Genomic DNA, 5,768 nt, shown 5'->3' with positions numbered 1-5,768 from the left:
TCAGGAATGTTTTTGCTGTGTCCCACAGAATTTTGGTTGTTGTGTGCTCATTTTCATTTGTTTTCAGGAAGTTTTTGATTTCTTCCTTGATATCACTGGTAAACCATTAATTGTTTAATAACATGCTATTTAGCCCATTATTTGAATGTTTTTGAGTATGCCCTTGACCGTGAATCGAACCCTCGACCCTTTACTGTGAGGTGCTGATGCTCTAACCACGGAGCAACACCAGCCAGGGCTCAGATCTGGTTTTGAATCTGTCTGCCATTTACAGTGGTGACCTTTGAGCAAGTCAGTTCCCTTCTCTGGGTCTCCAACTCTATCCTCTATAACCTCTCCAGCATCCTAGTGGATCGCTAAGAGGATGCCTAGCGAGGGCTTTGTGCTCTGCAAGCACTGCCCAGCTGAGGGGTTGTTTTTACTGAGCTCCTGGGAGTGGTTCCTGGGGCCCAGCAGCGGGGATAAGGCCTGGTAGCATCAGCGGTGGGAACACAGCCAGCTGACTGGGCGCCCTCCAACGGACCTTGTGTGGTTGTCAGGAGCTCTGGACGACGGCTAGAGCCCAGCAGTCCCTACAGGTGGTGCTGGGGTGGTGCACCAACAATGAGCGGGTGTTTTCCAGTTGCTGGCCTCCGATGCCTGTCTAGGGACGGCGGGATGGCGGTGCAGGGCGCGCCGCGCTTCCTCCTGACCTTCGATTTTGACGAGACCATCGTGGACGAAAACAGCGACGACTCGATAGTGCGCGCCGCGCCGGGCCAGCGGCTGCCGGAGAGCCTGCGCGCCACCTACCGCGAGGGCTTCTACGACGAGTACATGCAGCGGGTCTTCAAGTACCTGGGCGAGCAGGGCGTGCGGCCGCGGGACCTGCGCGCCGTCTACGAGGCCATCCCCCTGTCCCCGGGCATGGGCGACCTGCTGCAGTTCGTGGCCAAGCAGGGAGCCTGCTTCGAGGTGATTCTCATCTCGGATGCCAACACCTTCGGCGTGGAGAGCGCGCTGCGCGCCGCCGGCCACCTGGGCCCATTCGGCCGCATCCTCAGCAACCCGTCGGGGCCCGACGCGCGGGGGCTGCTGGCGCTGCGGCCCTTCCACGCGCACAGCTGCGCGCGGTGCCCCAGCAACATGTGCAAGCACAAGGTGCTCAGCGACTACCTGCGCGAGTCGGCCCAGGATGGCGTACATTTCGAGCGCCTTTTCTACGTGGGCGACGGCGCCAATGACTTCTGCCCCATGGGCCTGCTAGCCGGCGGCGACGTGGCCTTCGCGCGCCGCGGCTACCCCATGCACCGCCTGATCCAGGAGGCGCAGAAGGCCGAGCCCAGCTCATTCCGCGCCACCGTGGTGCCCTGGGAGACCGCCCAGATGTGCGCCTCCATCTGCAGCAGGTGCTGAAGGCGTGCTGAGACAGCGGCCTGCAGGGGGCGCCCCGACCAGGAGTGAGGAAGGGGGATCGGGAAAGATAGTCTAGTTTTTTAACTTCCTTTCCCTTTCGCTTTGGTATGTCCCCCTTTGGTGTGGAATTTCTAGAATTCCAGGCCCGTCCATGCGGGGCTGAAGGAGGGAGTTCAGAGCCAATCCGAACTATCCATGCAGTTAAACCAGCGCGGCCGCCCCGCTCAGAGCCACAGCAAACAGTTACATTCTGGACGGTGGCCCAACCCGGGTGACGCGCATCCCTGGGAAGGCAGCAGCGTTTCCTAAAAGCTCGTCCTCTGAACTGGGAGGAAGAGGTTCCCTTGTAGGCGAGAGAACTTTAACTGCTGCCCGGGTGTAACTTCCCCTCTTCCAGGCTTAGGTCTAGGTGGAATCCTCCTGCACCGACTCCCGGCGGAAGAGGAAGCTTTCCGCCTACAGTCCCAGGCCTAGATTTCGCTTCACCTACCGCGATGCCACACTACATCCCTTTTCTTGCCTCCCTTCCCCGCCCATCCGGCCAGCAACCCCAAAGGAAGAAAAGCCAGACGGAACAGTCGCCTCCTGGTGGTGGAACGAGGTAGCACACTGTCTGGCTTGGGTCGGACCAGCCAGGAACCTCGCAGCGGTCCCTCGGTGTCTTCTCATACCCCAGCCTCGTCTATGCAACAAGACCAGGGACAACCAAAGTCACCCCCGTGGGCTGGGCCCTCTGCGGCCCCCTCCTCTCCTATGGAACAGAAAGCCATGATGTTTTAAAGCAGAGCCAGCGAAACCCAAGCCCCTCCTCTTTGGTGTTTTAGAGCTATTAAAGCAGGTGAAGGGGAAAAAAAAAAATAACATGCTATTTAGCCCATTATTTGAATGTTTTTGAGTTTTTTAATGTAGTAGATTTCTAGTTTCATGCCATTGTGATTTGAGAAGATGCTTGATATGATTTCAATCTTCTTGAACATATATAGACTTATTTTGTGTGCTGACATGTGGTCTATCTTTGAGAATGTTTCATGTGCACTTGAGAAGAATGTATATTCTTTAGCTTTGGGGTGAAATGTTCTGCAAATGTCAATTCCATCTGATCTAGTGTGTCAATAAAGATCACTGTTTTCTTGTTGGTTCTTTTATCTGGAAGATCTATCAGTAATGTCAGTGGTGTGTTAAAGTTCCCTAGTATGACTGTATTGTTGTCAATCTCTCTCTTAAAGTCCATCAAGAGTTTTTTATATACATATTTGGGTGTTTCTATATTGTATCCATATATGTTTACAAGGGTTATATATTCTTGTTGGATTTATCCCTTTAATATTATGTAGTGACCTTCTTTGTCTCTTTTATGGCCTTTATTTTGAAGTCATTCAAGCATGCGTCATGAGCACACATGGATTGAAAATAGGTTCCCTGTCTTAGTTTCAACTGCAATAACAAAAACACTCTAAACTGATCGGCTTACATAACAAACGTTTATATCTCACAGTTATGGAGGCTGGGAAGTCTAATATCAAGGTGTCAGGTGATGACACTCTTTTTTGGGGAGAGAGAGAGATAGAGATAGAGATGATAGATAGATAGATAGATAGATAGATAGATAGATAGATAGATGATAGAGAGGAGAGAGGAGAGAGATAATTACTCTTCTTAAAAGGGCTCCACCCTTCTGAACTAATTATCCCTCAAAGGCACCCCTCCTAATACCATCACATTGGGCACTATAATTTCAACATATGAATTGGGTGTGTGTGTTGGGGGCGGGGGGATACTGCACAGAATTCCAGTCCATAACACTAACAAATGGAAAATCCAGGTTCTGTTTAACCAGAAAAGTTGATGAATCCTGGACCAGCAAAAACAACATATTGTCTATTACATCCTGTATCTTACCTTCTTCACTTAATAGGATGCTACAGACATCCCTCCAAATAAAGTAGTCAATGTACACACAATATCCATAATGAGGGAAAACCCTTCATTTTTGTAAATCTACAGAATATATCTTTTTTATTACTTATGGATGTTCAGCTGTGTCCACTCCCCCCACTTCCTATGGAGTTATATTTTGTAAATAGGGCTGCAAGAAACATCTGTATATTATCCAGTTTATTCATTTCTGCAATATGATTCCTCAAAATAGGACTGCTAGTTCAAAAGCTCAAAAGACAAACATGTTTAATATTTTAATAGCTGTTGTCTGATTATATTTCAAAATCTGTTGTTTGCCCTCCCATCAGCAACATGGGATGAGAACGTTAATTATCTACACTAATAAAAGAGAAACATGCAAATTGGTGTCACTCTGCTACCCTTCCCATTGGCTAATCAGGGCGATATGCAAATTAACTGCCAGCCAAGATGGCGGCCGGCAGCCAGGCAGCTTGAAGCGAACAGGAGGCTTGCTTGCTTCAGTGACGGAGGACTCCAACGTTCCCCGCCTGCAGCTGCCGGCCTCTGAGCTTGCAGTTTGAAACATTGTTACAAATATAGAAGCTAAACAAAACCCCAGAAACCTGCTTTCAGCCAGCCAGGATCTCAGAGCTGGAGTTGAAACAGTGTTTCGATTATAGAACCAAAACAAACCAGATACCTGCTTTCAGCAGCTGAGGCCTAAGAGCTGGAGCCAAGCCTCAGAGCTAAAGCTGGCCCAGAATTTAAAAAAAAGAAAGAAAAAAAGGAGCAGTTAGGAGCTTCAGTCACTCGCCAGCCTGAAAACAGCCCTTAGCCCCTCACCCAGACTGGCCAGGCACCCCAGTGGGGACCCCCACCCTGAAGGGTGTGTGACCAGCTGCAAACAGCCATCATCCCCTCATCCAGGCTGGCCAGGCACCCCAGTGGGGACCCCCACCCTGATCCAGGACACCCTTCAGGGCAAACCAGCCGGCCCCCACCCATGCACCAGGCCTCTATCCTATATAGTAATATGCCTCCCAGCACCGGGATCAGCGTGACAGGGGGCAGCGCCCCAACCCCCTGATCGGCCCTGCTCTGTGTGTGACAGGGTGAGGTGCCCAAACCCCCCCACCCCCGCCACGGGCCCTGCTCTGTGTGTGACGGTGTAGAGCCATAACCTCCCCATCGGCCCTGCCCTGAGTGTGACAGTGGCGGCACCCCAACCCCCTGATCCGCCCTGCTTTGTGTGTCACAGGGGGCTGTGCCCCAACTCCCCTATCATCCCTACTCTGTGAGTGACAGGGGGGAGCTCCTCAACCCCCCTGATCGGCCCTGCTCTGTGTGTGACAGGGGGGAGCTCCCCAACTCCCTTGATGGGCCCTGCTCTGTGCGTGACAGGGGGGAGCTCCCCAACCCCCCTGATGGGCCCTGCTCTGTGCGTGACAGGGTACGGAGCCCCAACCCCCCTGATGGGCCCTGCTCTGTGAGTGACAGGGGGCAGCGCCCCAACCCCCTGATCGGCCCTGCTCTGTGCGTGACAGGGGGTGGCGCCGCAACCTCCCCATCAACCCTGCCTTGAGTGTGACAGGGGGCGGTGCCCCAACCCCCCAATTGGCTGTACCCTGAGCATGACTGAGGGTGGCATCGCAACCTCCCGATCCGCCCTGCTCTGAGCCCAACCAGGGGCTGCACCTAGGGATTGGGCCTGCCCTCTGCCACCCGGGAGCAGGCCTAAGTCAGCAGGTCGTTATCTCCCGAGGGGTCCCAGACTGCGAGAGGGCACAGGCCGGGCTGAGGGATGCCCCCCTCCCCCCCGAGTGCACAAATTTTTGTGCACCGGGCCTCTAGTGTTATTATAATCTCTTCAGTGTTTGCAAATTTCAAGGGTGTAAAATGACATCAAACTCATAAGAATGACAAAGCTACATACATGAGAAACATTTTAAATCTCTGCTAATATAAAAACAACTTTTAAATATTTGAAAGCCAGAATCAGACAAGAACATTTGCTGCAGACAGGATAAATGAAGGTTCAAGGTCCCTAATTTGTGTTTCTTTAATAACTTAATGACAATTAATTTTTTCATATAAATATATTGGCCACTTGCTTTTCTTCTTCTGCAATTAACCGTTTCAGGGTTTTTTGCTATTTTTTAAATGATTGTTGATTTTTTTTTTTACCAACTTTAAAAGTTCCTTATATTAAGAATGGTTTCTGAATGTTATTAATGCCTCTTTTAAGAACATATACTTATAACATAAGATTATTTACTTTTAATTAGTTATTATAGTATATTTAATGATTTTGATATGTTTTCTAAAATTGAATTATCCTTGAATGTGGCCACAAGGCATTATTCTCTGAGTCTACTTTTTGATTTAGTTTTTATTCTTTTATTTTGAATGTATACATTTTATTGTTACACTTTCTACATATATACATTTATAAAAATTCCTAAGTGTAATCATGA

The 5,768-nt window shown here is 50.1% G+C and overlaps 1 pseudogene; it reads left to right on the top strand.

Annotated features, from left to right (window-relative positions):
• Positions 1-228: 228 nt before the first annotated feature.
• LOC106696608 lies at positions 229-2,253 on the top strand (annotated as a pseudogene).
• The last annotated feature ends 3,515 nt before the right edge of the window (positions 2,254-5,768 follow it).

The sequence above is a fragment of the Myotis lucifugus genome, unplaced genomic scaffold (assembly GCF_000147115.1).
Source record: "Myotis lucifugus unplaced genomic scaffold, Myoluc2.0 scaffold_21, whole genome shotgun sequence".
NCBI lineage: Eukaryota > Metazoa > Chordata > Mammalia > Chiroptera > Vespertilionidae > Myotis > Myotis lucifugus.
Note: the sequence above shows the minus strand (reverse complement) of the source record. Positions and strands in the feature narration are given on the sequence as shown.